General features: G+C 40.3%; 1 protein-coding gene across 29 annotated transcripts in view; it reads right to left on the reverse strand.

The window, feature by feature from the left end:
• The window catches only part of OSBPL3 (oxysterol binding protein like 3), a 170,808-nt gene that overhangs the window by 99,685 nt on the left and 50,340 nt on the right, over positions 1 to 20,783 (reverse strand). For 4 of the 29 annotated variants that reach the window (XM_070616002.1, XM_070615989.1, XM_070615996.1 and 1 more), the window contains exon 1: positions 14,000 to 14,215. The exons of 21 other annotated variants lie outside the window; for them this stretch is intronic. The gene's annotated coding sequence lies outside the window, so the exon portion shown is untranslated. Of the gene's footprint in view, positions 1 to 13,999; positions 14,216 to 20,783 lie in introns of those variants that run through there. 4 more of the 29 variants (XM_070616006.1, XM_070616012.1, XM_070616009.1 and 1 more) reach the window with 4 other exon arrangements.

Consider the following 20,783-nt stretch of genomic DNA (forward strand, 5'->3'; position numbering starts at 1 on the left):
CCTGAAAGGTAGAAACATCACCCATTCCCCTTGAAAACTTCAGTTTCCTACCATGACTTCAAAGGACCAGGGACACATATGAGGTTTCTTCTGACAGGCTGGTGTATTTTTATTCAAACCAATGAAAGAGAGTGATGGTAGATCTGATATTTTAGCAGGTTATCATGCAGGCCTTGACTCATTCATCAATATCCATTCTCCCTTTCTTTAATAACAGAACTGTCAAGTTTCATTTGAGGTCATCAAATTAGAAGCTACATTTCCAGTCTTCTTTGCAGCTTGGTGGGGGCCTTGTGACTAAGTTCCACCAATGAGATGTGAACAGAAACTGTGCTAAAAAGAGATGTGCATATGTTCTCTGTCCTTTCCCCATTCTTGAAGGCTGAGAGATGGGGACAACTAAATACAGAAATGAAAGCCATGGGTTGAGGATGGTACTGTCATTGTGCCAGGAAAGGAATAACCATATCTGGACAGTTATATGAGACAGAAATAAACTTCAGTCTTGTTAAATCACTTAATTTTGGGGTTTCTCAGTTACAGAGGTTTAGCATAAATGACATAGTCTCTAAGAAGGTAGCATGCCTTAAAATTAGGAATCTTGGGTCACCTCTGTACCCCTCTGTACAGGAGGTTGCCAACCACTCCTTCCCAGTCGGCTTCCTGGGCCAGGAACAGGAACCCTTGAAACACTGGCAGTGAGAATCCTTACTTTTTGACAAAGCACAGAAAGCTACTATTTTGAAGTTCTAGGGGTATATTATCTTCTCCTGAAACAATCTCATATTCTTCAGCAGGTTGAGATGCATTCCTCAGATCATTTTTACCTTCTCCAGCAGGACAGTCCCCTTCATGTTGCATTTGTCACACATGTGGTCCCAAGAGCCACTCTAGAACAGGATGACTGAATGTTCTGATTGGAGAGAGGGGAGTCCACAGGTCATCTGACAATCCCTCAACTCTTGAATAGTAAAATCAGAAATGGGCTGAAGTCTCCTCCTCCTTCTGCCATTTAGCTACTCTTACTTGCCCTTCTACGTCTTAAGAGGATGAAACACGTATGGGTAAATGTGGGCTAACAAATGAAGCTATAGCAGAAGACAAGAGGCTAAGGGAGAACAGTCACAGTGACGAAAACTCAACTCAATGTATATCTATAAAGTACCTACTAAGCATCCATAGCTGTGCTAACCCCTAAGCGATGGAAACTAAGTGACAGAAGCTTCATTCAAGGAGGAAACCACTCTGATCAAGGAGATAAGATGCGCATAAATGAAACAAGCCCGAACACAGTTTCAGGTGGAACATCTAGTAGGCGTTGTGAACAGTCAGGGGGAAGACCTCAGTGGGGTTGGGGTTGTGAGCAAAGCTTGAAAGAGGGGGCCTAAGGGAGCCTTAAAGACGTGGATAGGACTTGACTAGTAGAGAGAAATGTAGAGGGCGGGGAGGGCACCTCACGCAATATTTCTCAAGCCTGGCTGCATGACAGGATCACCCTGGGGACCTTCTACAAGAGACCAAAGTCTGGCCCCATGTCATACCAATTCATCCAGCTGCACATTCTGGGCAAGGGCATTTGAAAAGCTCCCCAGGCGATGCTGATGCACAGTGAGGGTGGAGAACCCCTGCCCTAAATCTTGCATCCAAAAATGATAGAAAGAATTACTCCACAGAACCGCCTTCTTTTATTTTGGTATTTAATTTCATTTTAGTATCTAATGCCAGACCTACGTCTACTGCATCTAATTTACACCAAATTAAAATGAAAAGCAGGATATGACTTAGCAGTTTAAAGGGTAAGAAGAGAAAGCGCCACCCAAGAACTTAAAATAACATCTTGTGGTTTGAGTTCTATCAGTGGGCGTCGTTACCCTCCCTTAACTGACAACTGCTGGCGGAAGCAGGGCAGAGTTTTAACAATTGGCAACCACAGACTGCATTTCATTACCGATCTAAAAAGACTATCAATTGAGTCACTATGAAATATGAATGTGAATTCAAAAACACCTCTATCTCCTATAAGAATCTACTAATCGTCTTTTCAGAATTGAACCTTTAAGCTAAGAATGAATAATGCTCCGTGAGCACTAACTGAACACTCTCATGTAACAAGAAACTAAATACCTAGTGGTTAATGTATCAGATGTACACACTTCAAGTTTGTTTGTCCACCTAACTAAAAATAATCCTAGGACTGAGAATAACCCAAGGACTGAGAATTAAGACAAATTCTATAAAACTACTTTCCCAAGATATATTTTGGGGGTATCCTTCCAGAATTGCAAAGGCAATAATCAACAATGCCTTGTAAGAGGCCTGAAAGCAAGCAATGAATCACTAACTTAGGCAGGGAGAAAAAGGACACTGGAAGTTTTGCTCACTCCTAGGTGAAAGACTGCTGCAGGGAACCGGGCATAAGACACTTTCAACCTAGCACAAGCTCAAAAAAATTAGATGGAGGAATAGAAGGAAAAGGCAGAGAAAACACATTAAAAAAAACTGGGGTAGTTATTAGTAGAGCTAAAAAGGCAAGAAAAATTTAAAAGTACCTGTTAGTAATGCTAACAATGCAATGGTTGCTTTCTCTCTCCAGGGGAGTGTACAAATCAGAAACAATTTGAAGACTGTGTCTTACTCTTTTTCGGTTTTGTTTTTTAATTTCCTCCAACTAGCCTAGAACCTGGCATGTGGCAGGTTAATTTTTTTAATCAAACTGATGACCTGTGTCCGCTCCCCCTTAGACTAGGTGCTAGAAGACTTTTACTGAAACTTATTTTATCTGAGAAATAGGAAAAATAAGTATTCTAAAGTATCTACCATTTATCAAATTTTTAAAATTTTTAAAAGATGGATCCTAATTATTTAGGAGTTTGAAACTAATTAGAATGTTACAAAAGAGTAATAAGTCATAGAAATTACAAATTAGAAAACCTAAGTCAAAATGTTAGGTGTACATAATGTATCAAAACTCTGGCTGGATTCCATCAAATTAATTTAAAAAAATAATGTTCAGCAACTAGGACCCTGATTTTCACTGTGAACTTCCCTACATTGTGCATTCACTGCAGACATCAGTTGAATCAGGGAGGTTAGCATGTTGAGGGTGTTTCAAGACACCATTCTGTACTAAGACAGCATCCTTCAACAAATCAGTTCCAGTGCTATGCAAATGTTAACTCCCTCATCCTCACACCCAAAGGCAGAGACGCCCCAGCACAGAGCAATGACAATCATATCTCCTGAAAATGAGAAGTACCCCAGTTTCCAGACCCAGGTCAGACCTCAAGGCTTATTTATGGCTTAGACAAAGTTGATGCAAATTCTGATTCATCATCACCGGGTGTGAAAAATGTATTTTTCAAAGATGACGACACCAATATACATTCCATCCCAAAGCTCTTCTGACAAAACAATATTGACATTTCTCCATTGATTGGTGGGGTCTATGTTCCCTTCCCTTGAACCCAGTTGGGCTTGTGATTCTGGCCAAAGTGATGCTGTGTGACTTCCAAGGCCATGTTAGAAATGGCAACACAGCTTCCACGTGATGATCTCTCTCTCCCAGGATGCTCACCCTCCAACTTAGCCGGCATGATGTAAGGAAGCCCAAACTAGGCAACACGGAGAGAATACGTGGAGGGGCCCATTTGGAAAAGAACTGAGACCCCCAGCTGAGAGCCAGCCTCCAAATGTTTCCACTCTCAGCCTTCTCTCATCCCAGCTGACACTGAGTGGGACAGAGTCCAGCTCTCCCCACGGACTCCTGCCCAAATTGCAGATTGGAGGCCCAAATAAATGTAATTGTCATAACCCACCGAGTTTTGGGATTGTTTGTTACACAGTATTAGATAACTGAAACACTAGGCAGGGCCCTTGGTAGACCTCCAGGACAGTCAGGGGAAGCATGAGAACATGAGGTCAAAAGACTCCGTCAGCAGTAATGCCCCCTTGTCCTGACCCTCGGGCCATCAGCTTCCTTCTACCAGAGCATCCCACTGCTGTTGTGTAGGTCAGTCTTGAAGAAGGCTCCCTGGTCAACAAACCCAGACTTCCCTTAGAAAGTCACTTACATGAAGCTCAGAGTAGAGAGTATGGACCAACTAGGTCATCAAGGAGAGTATGTGTCTGATGGTGACAGACAGGCCACAAGTGGGACATTGAAATCTAAAACTGTGCAGAAAGATAAGAAGATAAACAAACCCCTTATGAAACCTTTAATTATACCTTTTAACAAAGACCTCAAAATTTCTCACTTAGCATTTAGCATTTATCGTCGTAGTAACTTGAAGTGGCTGAGAGTGAGTTCTTAATTAGCAACTGCACCACAGAGAAATTGTCTTACTAAGGTCACAGGGTCAGTCAGCGGGGCTACAACTAGGACAGAACCCAGGACTGCTCTCCCTCAAGAACATAAACCCAGAAGGGGAAGAGGGAGCTGAAGTAAAAGTCCTCAATGGATGCATTTAAATATTTCTAAAGAACAATTTTATTATTAAATTTCAGAGTGAAAATCCCAAGCACCATTCAATCTTTTAGTAAGAACATTAACTGACTCTTGGCCTTGGCCAGACAGTTGTCTAGTTGATCCTGCAGTGCAAAGATCTGGTCTCAACCACATGCAGGATTCGCTGGGGGCTATCAGTGTCCAGAAACCAGAGGATGCCAGCAAGGCAATATGGAGAGCAGTGCTTCATCATTTGAATTGGGGCAGAAGAATGACTGAAAGCAGAGGAAGGCAGGAAGAAAAGACAGGAGACTGATTCCTTAGGGCTCTAATGAGCCCTGGATGATCATGAAATAAAAGATCAGCATAAAACCAGAGCCATTCAATATAACATTAAGGTGCTCTCTGATACTGCAGTCTCTAGCCACATGCAGCTACTGAGCACTTGAAATGTGGCCAGTGCAACTGAGAAACTGAGTTTTAAATTGTGTTTAATCTTAAATAGTTTAAATTTACATGGCCCCATGTGGCTGGGAGCTACCACACTGGATAGCACAGCTTTAGCTGACACCATTGTAAATCACTCATTTTCTCCCTCCTTTCCTTTAGCACAACATGAGAACACCTAGGGACATTTCTGCCTCCTGAAATCTTCCAGGTGTGCTCCCTGCCGCCTTTGAAAAAGCCAATGGCTGGCATAGAGCTGAGTCACTTGGCCAAAACTTGAATGGATTAAGTCATCTGGGAAATTTTCTTTCCCATCCCTCCATTGTTTGGAGAGAATGAATTAAAGGGTGAAACAGGATATTAGTTTTCTACACGAGGTCAGCAGGGATTTTTAGCAATAAGCCCAACTTAAATTTACAGGTACTTCAAACTGTCAATACAGAGATGGTCTTCCCTAAAAGGATCAGACCCTCCAATTCATACAGCTTCAATTGAAAACCATTCAGAATGTTCCAAAAGATGTGTGAAGTTCATGTGTCATTTAGGTATGGTTTCTAATGGTTGCTCAGTTTTAAGACAATATTCTGCGACATGAGGCAAAAGATCATATTTTGGAACCGAAAAAACATTAATTCAATTATCAGATGTCAATTTTTTTGGTAGACGAAACTATTTACCACTTTCTACTATCTTCAGATGGCAACAAAAATCCACCCTCAGCCAGCCAGACTGGGGAGGGAGGCGGAGAAGGCTTTCAAGATCGGTCCCACAAAATTTACAAAGTCCTAAAAACAGCTCCACAAAGCTGCCCAGTAGCCATCACCTGGCCTGCTGGAAAGCTATTAACTTGGCAAGGAAATGAAGAATTCACCAAAAAAACAGCCAATTTCCCAACATTCAAGTATTTCCATAATCTGATATCTCATTTACTAACTGAAACTTATTTCAGCCACTGCCCAATATAATTCTACCATTTCAGGCAAATAGATATTCCTAAAAGTTTCCCATTCGAGACACACATTCTCATAAATTGCTAGTAGAACGTAAATGAGTACAACCTCTTTAGAAGACAACTTGGCAAGAGAAAGCAGTCTTTCAATAAAAATGCACAGTAACAATTTCCAAACCTAAAACAACTCAGGAACACAGCATTCAAAAGCCCTTTCTAAGCAATTTAATGACAATGAAGCCCATCAAAGGTTAAATTATCAAGAATGGCAAAGACAGGGTAAAAAGACCGGGACAGTTAACAGTGCATTGATTAGGATTAAATAAGGGGGGGCAGGGGAAATAACCAGCGAATTATAGCTACTGAGTGGTAAAAGTATAAATCCTAACAAAATAAAAACAAAACAAGCAAAAAACATCTGAATGCAGGGGAGGGATGCTGGGCCAAAGCGTTAGATAGTCTATCATGTTTTATCATGCTCAAATCATTCTGACTCCCAAACTCTCAGAGGTTTTCATCTATCTGCTGAACCAAGAGAACTAACCCTCTTCAGATAAAGAATAACTTTTCAGAAGATTGGCACTTTCTTTTCCTTTTGTTAAATTCAAGTAAGATCAAATAGAATATTTTACCTTTAAATTTATGTTTACTTTGAGCTCTGCCTTACACAGTAATTTCCACCCCTCATTTATCCATCCATTCCTCTAGTCATCTCTCTCACTATATGTATAGAGGCAAGCCTGAAATAAATGATAACACTGGTTATGTTCTGGTTGAGATTTTTGGGTAATATTATAATTTCTTTGAATTTTTTTTTGTTTTGCTTGATTTAAAACAAAAAAGACATATCACTGAAATAAAACTAAGACAGTAATTACTTTTCTGACTTGTATGGTTCGTTTTCCTAAAGTAGTCACATGGTCATGGTTCTCTTATTTCTCACTCACTCACCAATCTGAGATTCTAACTCAAACATCCCCAGCAGGCCCCCTCATTCTCTGACCCTTCCTTCTCTGATTGAGTCTCAGTTGCTGGAGAAACACTATGCTCTAGGATGAGAAACTCTACCTACGTCACGCCTCCCCACAGTCATCAAGCACGGTAACACAGAAACTCCCAAGGCTGTGGGACAGTAGTACTTGGGTCTTTTAATTTGAAGGGTAAATGGAAACTACTGATGCTGGGAATCCCATCTGTGCTGTGGTTACACCACAATGGTGACATACCAACACAGAGAAACTGGATTTACTGGAAGTGAAGGGAGCTATACCACTAAATCCTCTTCCAATCTCTATCTCTTTCTCTTTCTTTCTCCCTCCCCCAGCCCCTGTTTAAAGAAAGTTAAATAAACTAACCCCATTAGACTTGGACACAAGAAGGAAGGGTGGGCACCTTTAGGTAAAAGGAGGGAAGATGGAAGTACTGTCAGGAACATAGAGTAGGCTGTATCCACATTTGTAACTGGATGCAGTGTGCTCTACCACTGAACTCCAGGAAGGCACTCGAGTCACAACAAGCTTATGTGACAACTCAGAATGAGGCAGCTCTCTGTGTTTTGTTTATTCCATAGCAGAAGTCAGGGGTCTTGGTTTGTAAGGGTCCTCCTTCTCCTGCCTCTTCCTGCCCTCCATCTTAAGGAGTGTGTGTCAGAGCAAAAGCTGCAGATATCAAATTTTACAGATTCATTAGATAGGGGATTATTCGACACCACATAAACCAAGCTATATAAAAGATTAAAAATAAAAAAATAAACAAATATCGAGATCCTGGAAGATAAGGTATTTTGTAAGTTATATAAACATATACACAGTGTTTCAGGAGTTTGATTGTAACTCTGAATTTAAGCTCTCACTTTTTGGACAGTTCTCTTAGCAAGACAACAGACACAGTCAGCTTCTATGTAATGTATCAGCAGATATGACCCTTCCTAGAAACAGCAACTCAGAAAGAGTAAGAAATCAGAGCTCATGTCTAAAAAAATGAAGTGTTACCCTGGATCATAATCATTCAAAATATGCTCTGCTAAATACCAGTCCCACAGGGCTCCCCAAAAATAGGTCCCCAAGACCAGTCACTTTGGGGAATGCTGCTCCTCCATTCCCTCTTGAAGATAGAGTGTAATATATATATACTGGCAGGTTAAAGGCTCTGAGAGGTGCTGCAGTTAAACAAACATCAACCAAAGCCAAATGTGCTAACTTTGTTGAATCCATTCCAACCTATCTGACCATGGAATCTATTCTTTTGATTACTTCAGCTTGACAGTCCTTTCTAGCTTTAAAGCTCACTTATCCTATGAGTCCATGAAATGATTTGAACTCTCACCTTTAACGGGTGGTTTATCGGTCACGCAGATAAAACAGCTTACCATGCACAGGCACCATTTCTAGGTTACGAATCAGGCTCACAACAGCCAGTAATAACACTTGTATGCTCTTAGCTTATAGTTTCATGTCTAGACTGGAGAGGTTGAGAGAGTCATGAGAAACCACAACTATCACATAAAAACCATAAGCAATGTTCAGAGACTGCGAACCTGCTCCCCTATTTGACCTAAAAGTCCCTCCCTGGTCTCTCTTTATCACATATCTTCCCCTAAACCCAACTTTCCCACCTCTCTTCCCCTCTGCTTTCTAAAGTTGACTAGTCAGACTCAATCCTTTCTATTTCAGTCTGAAATTACCCTGAAGAGGAAACATCTGAAGGAGAACTAGAAGACCATTTGGAGGAAAGAAGTAAGTACCACTCCAGGGAGAGGCACTCTCAAGTTAACTGAACAAACTGTTCCAAAAAACCTTGTGGAAAATGTCTCAGAAATTAAATACTCACATAACTGTTGTGCAGCCTTACTTAAAAATGTATCTCCAAGCAATGTGCACTATATTTACCCAAGCAAACAAGAAAATGGGGTCATACAAGAGTTTACTTGGGATTCAATTCACAAATGTTTACTGAGCACTTACTATTGGTCAGGCACAATTCTTGACACTTGAGATAAAGCAGTGAACGAAGTTGAAACATTACACTACACACAATACCACAGAAGAGACTAGAAAATCCAGTAATACCAATCCATATGATGACTTTAGGGAAAACAGTTTCTAAGTGGAAGAAGGCTCACTTTAAGGAAGAATTCAGAACCATCATACAAGGTACAAGGAAAGTTCTTGAATCCATGAGAAGGGTATGGGAAAAGCAACAGATATTTATTTTGTATCTATCATTTCCTAGGCACCATGCTAGATGCTTTTACATATGTCACATTATTTAATTCTTAGAATTATCCTTTGACTTGGGTTTTAAGCTTTGTTTTACAGTTAAGAAACTGAGACAGAGCTAGTGGTCAAACTTTTGTAACATGACTGATTCAAATTGATACCTTTTTCACAAGAATAGCGAGGTTAGACCTGAAACTGAATTCATAGCCGCTTCAAAATAACATTTCTAACATGACTTTATGATGGCCGAGAAAAGATATCTCAAAGTATGTGGAGTAGAAGAGGAGATATCAACATCACATCAAAAAATAACCTTCACAAATTTGTAGGACTCCCCTTTCCTAATTTCAAAACTTACTACACAAAGCCACCGGAATCACGACAGTCTGTACGGGCATAAAGAAAGACATATTGATAAACGGAAGAAAACTGAGAATGCAGAAATTAAACTCTCATTTTTATGGTCAATTCATTTTGACAAAGGTGCCAAGACAATTTAATAGGGAAAGAAGAATCTTTCCAACAAATGGGACTGAGACAAGTGTAGATTCACATGCAAAAGGATGAAGTTGGACCCCTACTTCATGCCACATACAAATATTCACTCGAAATGGACCAAAGACCTAAATGTAAGAGCTAAAACTTTACTGTTAAAAGAAAACAGAGGGGTAAATTTTTCTGCCCTTGGATTAGGTCGTGGTTTCTTATATACAACACCTAAAACAAAAGCAATAGAAGAAAAAAGTTATAAATTGGACTTCATTAAAATTAAACACTTTTATGCTTCAAAGGACAACATCAAGAAAATGAAAAGATAACCCAAGAATGGAAGAAAGTATTTGTAGATCATATATCTGATATGGGTCTCAGATCCAGAATATAAAAAGAACTCTTACAACTCAACAATGAAAAAACAAATAACCCAATTTTTTAAACAAGCAAAGAACCTGAAGACATTTCTCCAAAAAAGACAAACAAATGGTCAATAAGAACATGAAAAAATGCTCATCATTAGCCATGAAAGAAATAAAGATTAAAACTACAAAAAGATACCACTTCACATCCCCTAGGATGGCTATAATAACAAAGAAACAAAAAACAGGCAGCCAATAACAAGTGCTGGCAAGCATGTGGAGAAATTGAAACCCTGATTCACTTTGGTGGGAATGTAAAACTTTGGAAAACAGTCTGGCAGTTCTTCAAAATGTTAAACATAGTTACCCTATGAGGCAGCAATTCCACTCCTAGGTATATACCCAAGAGACTTGAAAACATATGTCTACCCAAAAACTTGCACACAAGAATGTTCACTGCAGCATAATTCACAATAGTCAAAGAGTGAAAAGCCCAAATGTCTATCAAATGATGAATAGACAAACAAAAAGAATATCCATATGCTAGGGACTGAATGTTTGTCCATCCCCAAATTTGTATATTGAAGCCTAAGTCCCAATGTGATGGTATTTGGAGGTGGGGCCACTGGGAGGTAATTAGGTCATGAGGGTGGAGCCCTCATGAACGGGATTAGCGCCCTTATAAAAGAAAGCTTGCTTCCTCTCTCTGCTCTCAGCCATGTGAGGATGCAAGAAGATGGCTATCTACAAACAAGGAAGTGGGCTCTCACCAGAAAATGGATCTGCCAGCACCTTGCTCTTAGAGTTCCCAGTCTCCAGAACTATAAGAAATAACTGCTTGTTGTCTAAGCCATCCAGTCTATGGTAATTTGTTACAGCAGCACAAAATGACTAAGAGACCATACAGTGGAATCTTATCCAGCTATAAAAAGGGGTAAAATATTGAGTCATGCTACAATGTGGATGAACCTTGAAAACATTATGCCAAGTGAAGGAAGAGAGATAAAGCCACATATTGTATGATTCCATTTATATGAAATGTCTGGAATGAGCAAATCCATAGAGACAGAAAGTAGATTACTGTTTGTCAGGGCCTAGAGGTAAGGAGAAATGGGGAAGTATGGGATTTCTTTTTGGGATGACGGAAATGTACTGGAATTAGATAGTGGTGATGGCTGTACAATTTTTTGAATGTACTAAAAAAAATCACTGACATATACTCTAAAAGGGTAAATTCTGTGGTACGTGAATTATAGATCAATAAAAAATCCTGCTTTCCTAAAAATAATCTTTGAATCAAATAGAATCAGATATACAGTTATTCATCTTCTCCCACAAAAACCACTGGCATTAAGGTAAATCCTCCTTTGTTGAGTCAGATATATGACATTAGTGTCTAGTCCCAAGATTCAAAAAAGAACTATTCTGTGCTCTGAAAGAGATGAAGAAACTGCAGTAGGAAAGTCTTGAGAACTCCAGCATGACTGCTTAAAATAGTGTACTCAACTGAAAACAAATGAGCAAAAAATACTGACACGGGAGCCTGTAATTTCAGATCAGTCCATATAAAGCCTTCCAAATCTATCTGTTCTAGTGAACTCACAGAAAGGAAATAACGACATACAAAAGTCAAAGGTCAAAGTCAACTTCAACACATGGAAACACCAATACAAATTGTGATAAGACTTGTCGACCCTGGCTGCCACGCTAGTCATCCTAGAACTCACAAATAGATCATGGAGACTCGTCATTTGAGAAGCTGCTGACAGTCATATGCAGAAATGAAACATGCGGTCCTCCAAGATCTCGAAGGCTTTGTTCTATCCTGGTAGGCAGTCCCAGCTTACATCACGGAGGGCCTATTTACCAGCAATCAGGGATCTAATTAAAACCCTTACAAAATGACTAAGCCAAATCTGGATGTGACGTTAAAATGACCTTCAAGCTTTGAAACAGTTGCTTGATCTATGATCTGTATGCTTGCTTTACATTTAGCAATGACTCAGACCCACATTAAAAAAACACGAAAGTTGCTACAACCCTAATTCTCAGAAATACCGACATGTAGGTTAAAATAGATACATATATGTACACACATATTCACACAAGCCAATCCATCACTAGTCAGAAGAACAACCCAAGCTGATGAAAAGCCTGAAATCCACTGTCTGTAGTTAAGAAAGCAAGATGAATAGAGCAAGCACAGATAATTCCAGCTTTTGCGAGGTTATGTTCCCAAAGGTAATTATAAATCAGCTGTTTGAAACTCGAAACACATTTTTCATAGAAATTTGTTAGCTTGTGGTCACGTACCCAAGTGAAACCAGAGAGATCAATGCAATGCCCCGCAAGCAGAGCTGATGGCACTTCTTATGAGGAAAAATGCCTCACAAGTCCAACTCCAGAACGTAGCTCAGTAGTGGCAGCACCCCAGCTGCAGCATCGGGAAATAGGGTGCCCACTCTCTGGTCCCATCATTCCCCAGGTGTCCTACACTGGTGAGCAAATACAGGCCACGGTCCACGGTGGGAATCCACCCCACTCCCGTTCAGACATATAAAGCCTTCACAAGGGATCTCTAAGGCTGGGAGGGTCTGTGGCTTTTTGCTATTCTCCCAAAGTTCTAACTTCAGTAAATGTCTGCTTATCTGGAAATGAAAGCAAACCAGAGTGCACATTACAAGATTTTTTTAAAAACTTTTTGTTCAAGTACAACATTCATACAGAAAGTCAAATTGCTGGATTTTTAAAAAATATATTTTGTAGGAAAGATACATGAAAGTCATGGCTTTCAGCAACTTCTCATTGTCTCTTATGGTCAATGCAGAGTCCATGTTTCATCACCATTATGTCCTACACCCAGCACAGGGGCTATACTTAGCAGGTAACTCAAACACATTTGTGGAATCTCTGTACCTTTAACATCATTAGTATTGTGGATGTAATCTATTTCCAAAATACCCTAGAATAACTTAAGTATACTGATAGGGACTAAGGGAATTGTCCTGGCCTCAGAAAAGATATCATTTAGGTGAGAAATAGAAAATACATGGTTAAAAAAATAATAACAACTATCCACAATGTCTGGACTGTGTTATGAAGAGTCCCAATGGGGAGCAGTGAGGTGGGCCAGGGACAGCACTAATCTGGGTGGTAGAAATGCAGGCTTGCCCTTGCCACAGTGTGACCTTGAGCAATCTGCCTCTTTGTGCCTCGATTTCCTCAACCAGGGAACTATTCTCAACCAGGGAATTGTGTGGTGGAGTGACAAGCATGGGAGGGAAATTAAGTTTTCAGTGCATACCTTGGTGTCTTTAGAATATGGTCTCACAAACATGTATTGCTCATTAAACAATTAAATAAATAGAATGCATTACGTGATTCGTCATTACAATAAACCCCAAATGCGAGTTGGAAAGTGTGTAATAACTCAGCCCACTCTCCCTAGCCCTGCTCCCACCCACCGTCTCCTTGTCCCATCTGCCGGCTCTCCTCTGGCTTACACTGAGATGCCAGCTCAGCCCCCGGTCCTCAGTCTGACCTCATTCTGGCCTGACCACCTGGTTCTGACTCACAGCCTTGCTGTCAACCCTGCTATTTGTGCCTAATCCCCCAGTCCTGCTTTAGGTTTCCAGGTCAAGGATCTCTGCCCACCCAGGATCCCCCTCAACAACCTGCCACATTCCCACTGACCTAGAAGCTTCTTGGTGAAAGTGATAGATCAGCCTCCTTATGGAAAACCACAGGGTTAATTCTGAACACAAAGTTAGCTTATTACCTTAGGGTCAATAGAGGAAAGGGGCAAAAAAAAGGGCAGGGTTGAGTTACGGTTTTAGGAGAAGAAAAAAAGAAAAAGAAAACCTGTAAGTATGACCATCAGAGCTACTCCACAGTATGGCCCCCCTCCCTACACACACAGTATCAGAGATGGGACCAATCAAGCAAATTCTTCTTCACTCTAGGGACAGCAAATCTAATCCGAGAAGACAGTTTCCATCAATTCTGACAGATGACCTATCAAGAGAGGGTGTTCACTAATCTCACTTCTTGGTTGAATAGACCCCCCAAAAACGCAAGGCACACTTACTCAACTATCTTCGCAGAGTGGAGCTCATCACGACTTGGGGGTCAGGACCACACACAGTCTTACTATAGGCACCCATAAGAGGGGCTCCTCTCCTCAGCGCCCTCCTCACTGAGAACCAGCCTGTCCTGGGCCCTGCCCTTCCTTGACCACTGGGGTGACCAAAACCAAGGGTAGCCACTGCACTGACCAAGCTGAGCAAATCAAATTCCCTTTGTGCAGAATCTGGAAGGTAGACACAGAAACCAAGGCAGACTCTGATAAGCACTGAACTTAGAAGGCAAGCGGAACTGCCGGGGGACCTATTTTTAACCCTATGCAGGGAAATCAGAGAAGAGTGAATAGGATGGCAGGGAAGCAGACAGAGAGAGGGACTGAAAGACAGACAAAGAAGGACAGGCAGACCAGAGACACAGAGAAACGCAGAGTGAGACACACAGAAAGACAGACAGACAACACACACATGCAATGAGACAGAGCCAGAGGCAAAGCAACAGCCACACAAAGAGAGACAAATCAGATGGAGAGGCCAAGGAGGGTGGGCGACCTGGTGGGGAGAAGGGAGGACTTGATGGATTTCTGCCATGTTCGAGGGCCTGCCACGTTCCAGCCGGGCTTCCTGCTTCCTGCCCTGGGGCTCTGTGAGCCAGCCCTGCATGGGTCCAATGAAATCCTCTTTTACCTGATCCACTTTCAGATACTACTTTCCACGTATGAAATTTAGCAAGTAATTTTAAACATCCATAGCCAATGAAAGGAAAGACTGGCAAATTTTGACACATATTGCTAATAATATAAATAAGTAAAAATATTTGGAAAACCTATTTAGCAACTATCACCAAAATGTTATAAAATATTCTTACCCTTTTATTGAATATTTGTAATAGGGAAAAAGTAGATACAACCTTAATGCCCAACAGCAGAGGAAAAGTTCAGCACATTAAGACTAGATATATTATCACATACCATGAATAATATTGCCTCTACAAATATTTTATGAAGAATATAACATGGAAATTGTTCATGTTAAAAGAAAAATGCTAATAAATAAAAAAGTGCATAGAACTGCGTAAAAATGTATAATGAAAAAAAGGTCACAGGTAACACCCAAAGAGATGACAGGGCTACATTTGGATGGCATATCAAAGGGGGTTTTCCCCTCTGTTTCTTATTAATTTTCTTTATTTTCAAAATTTTTATAATGAGAATATATTCAAGATGATATATTTAATCACTTAAAATAAAAGGAGGGGGGAAAAAAGGAGTGAGAGTCTATCCCCTCATACTTCTGTACTTGTTTTCCTCAAGTCATCATTTTCCTATTACTAGTGGTACCCACTATGGATTCTTACAGAGAATCACCAACTCGAAGAACCAAGGTCACCTCATTAAGCTTCTTGCCAATATCGTTATGCTGACATTTATTTACTAAACATTTCCTCAGTGCCTGCCCACCTCATATCAGACGGGGTTTAACTGGTGCAGATACTCTGATGGGCAACTTATTACTTTCTGAAGCAGCCAATTCCATCTTTAAATGTTGTGATGATGTCACTGACCTCCAGCTTAATCAGCTGCTCCAAGGCCTAAGTGAGTGGCTCACCAACCTGATGCTCATCAGAAGGCTGTTCCTTGTCCAAGAAGATCCCCTTTCTCCCAGGATATTTGGGTCTACAGCTGCGCATCTCAAAGTTCTGCCCAGGATTCAGATTTGTCCTGGCTCAGGTTGGTTGGTTGTTTTCCCTTCTTTAGTAGTAATACAAATCAGCTATATATAGCTGTTATTAGTGTCCTCTTTTTCATTTCTTTTTTATGGGCCTGCATATGTATATGCAAAGGGGACAAGGGAGGAGGCATAGCAACTTACCGTTTTTATATACGTCCTCAGGTCTTTATAACCTCAGAACAGAGTGGACCTATACATACAATTATCATTCTAAAGATTACTAAGTGGCATGACCACAGAGTTCAGCGTTTTAAATACCACACATATGAGCACAGGAGCCAACAGCTGAAACAGAAATTACCCTCATAGGCTCTTCACTGACCTATAGATATAATAACGAAGTCCCCTCAGTTACTCCTCTCAACACAAACCCCAGAAGCACGTGTAGATGGAGGGTGATAAGGTCGGTATACTTAACTGGCATTGTGATTTGTTGTCTGGGCCTTGGAACAGTAGGAAGGATGCCCATCTTTAGTAATATGTGGTCAGATGCCCTTTTGAGAATAGAAAAAATATCCCAATTCCAGCCCAAATACTCAAAGACCCAAGACAGTTTCCACATCTTTCCTTGCTGGGCCTCCCACCTAACAACAAAATCTTTCTTCCTTCCAAGTGGCCAGTAGGCACGCCAGTTTGAAGTACTACTAAAATGTCTCAAATGAGTGCTACAAAGATGGTTCTCCTTCCAAGTTAAATTCCTACGGAAGAAATCTTTGCCCACAAGAGCATTCTCGAGCTTCTCAGGGTTAAAAATACATTCAGTGGCTCCCATTCGGTTGGGAACATTTCATTGCCTTTCTCTATCACTGTTTGTAGCGAACAGCATCACTGGGTTACATGGAGAGGAGAAAAGCAGGACCAGAGGTGGGTTCTGCTAAAGCTGTGTTTAAATCAGGCTCCCTCCCTTACACTTTAATGTGGTTAGAGTTCAGAGAGCTAGCTGGTTTGACATGTCTAACGCCACAGCCATTATTTCATCCATATTTGTGACATGGAAAAGGCTGAGTAGAATAGCTGTTTTGGTTTCCAAGGATCACTTTTAAGACAGGATGGTGCACCTGGAGTTAGAAAGATAAAAAGCTCATTTCATTGCATTAAAATGATCCTTAGGGGCCGGTCCAGTGGCATAGTGGTTAGGTTCATGCACTCCACTTTGGCAGCCTGAGGTTTGCATGTTCAGATCCCAGGCACAGACCTACACACCACTTGTCCAGCCATGCTGAGGGGGCCTCCCACATAGAAGAACCAGAAGGACAACTACAATATACAACTATGTACCGGGGCTTTGGGGAAAAAAACAAAAAAAAAAAAAAGAGGAGGATTGGCAACAGATGTTAGCTCAGGATCAATCTTCCTCACCAGGAAAAAAAAAGAAAAGATCCTTAAATAGCTATAGAGAGTGAAACCTTATCAGCCTTCAGTTTCACGCTGGTGTGGTGAAGAAGCAGACACAATTACTAGGTGGGCTCCTAAAAGAGGGCTTGGTCTGCAGTGGTAACTAGAACCTATTATCTCTTTATGTCTACAACAATTACCCCCTAGGTATTCTGAATTGAGGAAAATGATAGTGACCTATTTGCAGCTACAACAGTTCATAAAAAGCTCTCCAGTTTTCTGTTTGAACATGTCAGGTTATGTCATGCCTCTGTTTAAACTTCTTCAGTGGATACTCATTACCTACAAATAATAGGTAATCTGGCTGCAAATCAAAGTCATACATGGACATTTTAAAGAAAAATACATACTCAGGTCCTCTTCCTAAAGACTCCAATTCAACAGTCCTAGAATTTAGGTATGAATGGTTTTTTAAAACGCTTTCCAGATCATTAAAATGCACAGGATTGAGGACTACTGACTTATAAGAGGAAGTCTCAAGTCTTCTGTACTACACACAATCCTCAGTTCCTATAACTATCTACCTCACACTTCACCTTCCAGCAACACCAATCCACTTGCACTTCTCCACAAACTGTCTCTGAGCATTTGGAGCAGCCACCCCCACCCCCATTATGAGAATGGCAGAGTCGCCATCGTCCGGGTTGTTAGCTCAAAGGAGGCTTTCTGTCCACTCCTCCCTAACATTCCCAGATACACAAAAGATAAAGAGATAAGACCCTAAGCAGACCACTAGAGAAAAGCATCAAATCACAAAGGAAGAAAGAAGAGAAGAAATGAACAGAAGAATTACAAAACAGCCAGAAAACAATTAACAAAACAGCAGTAAGTACATACTTATCAATAACTACTTTAAATGTAAATGGACTAAATTCTCCAACCAAAACACACAGAGTGTCTGAATGGATAAAAAAAAACACCCATCTATATGCTGCCTACAAGAAACTCACTTCGGATGAAAGGACACAGACTGAAAGTGAAGGGATGGAAAAAGATATTCCATGCAAATGGAAACCAAAAGAAAGCTGGGGTAGCTACACTTATATCAGACAAAATAGACTTTACGACAAAGACTGCACTAAGACACAAGAGAAGGACACTATATAATGATAAAGAGGTCAATCCAACAAGAGGATATAACATTTTATAAATATTTATGCACCCAACATAGAAGCACCTAAATATATAAAGCAAATATTAACAGACCTAAAGGGAGAAATACACAGCAACACAATAATAGTAGGCGACTTTAATATCCCATTTTCATCAATGGATAGATCATCCAGATAATCAATAAGGAAATACTGGACTTAAACTCCACATTAGACCAGATGGACTTCACATTCCCACGTTGGCACACACCAGGTTGCCCTTGCTCATACCTTACTCTAGCAACTGTATTTATTACAATAAAAATATTTGTTTGCATGTTGTTTCCTTACTGAATTACAAGCTCCTGGAGGACACTGTTCTTTTTCATCTTTATATCCTACTGCCTTGCAAAATACCTATCATATGATAAGTACTCAATAAATTTTTGGTGAATGAAATAATAAATGCACCCATGTGGAACCAGCATAGCCAAAACCGTAACAAGGAATACTGGTGGCATTATTTTGTTTTAGTTGAGCAAAAGAAAACTTGAATGAATATAATCACTAATTTTTATTCAATTAGATTCTTTATAAGGTGTCTTGGGTTCTAAGAGTTACTTAATCCTCAAGCACAGCAGAGAGAAAGTTCTTGGGAATTCTTGTCTCATTTAGAAGTAATGCTGCTTTCCTCTTTTGTCTAGAACTCATTCCTAGGGGACTCATATGACTTCAATTCTAGTCTTAGACATTGCTGAAAAAAAATTTTTGAAAGAAGCTAGAAGGGGAGTTGGCAAGACAAAGATACATTGTATATGCAGTTGAGAGTTTTCTGAATAGCATTTTGCTAAGCTACAGGCTTACAGGATTTAAAATATGACTCAAGCACCAACTGTGATGCCAACGTTTTTATTTTTAGATTATTCAGCAGAGACTATGGCTATAAATTCAACCTACTCAGTCTACAAATCCTCTAAACTTCCTCCTAGAGAACAGAAAAGCACTTGGCTTTTCTCTGTGTATTATTTTATTTGCATAGATAGTCATGCTGGTAAAATTTTGGTAACTAAAGGAGAATTAATAACTGAAGCTCAAAATGATTCCCCAGATTAGTGCTTCAATTGGCAAAGTCTCCAGCACAGAAGAAACTTGCTCATGGAAATGTGCATGGGCAGACTGATCATTTTTTTCCACAATGGTACACTTGACAGCAGTTATATCTGTGTTCTCAGACAAGTGGTAAGGGGACAGTAACAGAAGGACCACAATTTTGAGAGAGAAAATGGTATGAAAGAAAGTTCAATAGCATGGTAAAAATATTTTATGCTTTATATCAACTGTGCTTTGCTATTTAACACCTTAACTTCTCATTTCTTCTCTCTTATTATTTTTAAATCACTTTATTGAAAAGGTGTAATTTATATACAATAAAATGCATCCCTTTTAAGTGTACACTTTGATGAGTTTGGACAAATGTATATGCCTATGTAACCACCACCTCAGACAACAGCGAGAACAATTCCCTCACGTCCTTTTGGAGTCAACTCCCACACTCACCTCTCTAATTTCTATCACTATCACTTAGTTTTGTCTGTTCCAGGACTTTGTATAAATGGAATCAGGCAGCATATGCTCTTTTGTGTCTGCTTCTTTCGCTCAACACAATGTTTTTGAGTTGGAGCCACACTGTTGCTCATATCAGCAGTTTCTTCCTTTTCACTGCTGAGTAGTATTCCATTGTATAAATATACCACAATTTATCTGTTTACCAGTTGATGAACACATGAGCTGTTTCCAGCTTTTAGTTGTTATAATAAAGCTGCCATGAAGACTCATATATAGGCCTTTCTCTTGGGTAAATGCACAGGAGCAGAGCTGTTAGGCCATAGGGTGAGTGTGTTTAATGTTGGAAACTGCCAAACTGCTCTCCAAATGACTATGCCTTTTTATCCTCCCACTAGCCACGCCTGACAGCTCTAGTTGTTTCATATCCTAGTCAACACTTGGCATTGTCAGTCTTTTAAATTTTAACCATGCTGGTGAGTGTGTAGGTAGACCTTACTGTGGTTTAATTTACAAAGAATGAAATCTGTTTCTTTGAACATTCAACCTTTTCCTCTTTCTATAGAACACAGACAATATGGTATAAATGAAAGATCACGGGGTCAGAGGCTGGAGTCTTGAATTTTGTCACCAACTTTGTCCCTAAAATAATTGCATAATGCTGTAAAGACCACCAATCCTGACCTCATTTTTTTCCTATCTATAAAATGGTTAAGTTAGGGGCCAGCCCGGTGGCGCAGAGGTTAAGTTCGCACGTTCTGCTTCTCGGTGGCCCAGGGTTCACCAGTCCGGATCCCAGGTGCAGACATGGCACCGCTTGGCACACCATGCTGTGGTAGGCATCCCACATATAAAGTAGAGGAAGATGGGCACAGAAGTGAGCTCAGGGCCAGTGTTCCTCAACAAAAAGAGGAGGATTGGCAGTAGTTAGCTCAGGGCTAATCTTCCTCAAATAAAATAAAATGAAATGGTTAAGTCAGGCCAAATGAGACTTAAATTCTTGTTCCAAATA

Source organism: Equus przewalskii, chromosome 4, assembly GCF_037783145.1.
Source record: "Equus przewalskii isolate Varuska chromosome 4, EquPr2, whole genome shotgun sequence".
Lineage (NCBI taxonomy): Eukaryota > Metazoa > Chordata > Mammalia > Perissodactyla > Equidae > Equus > Equus przewalskii.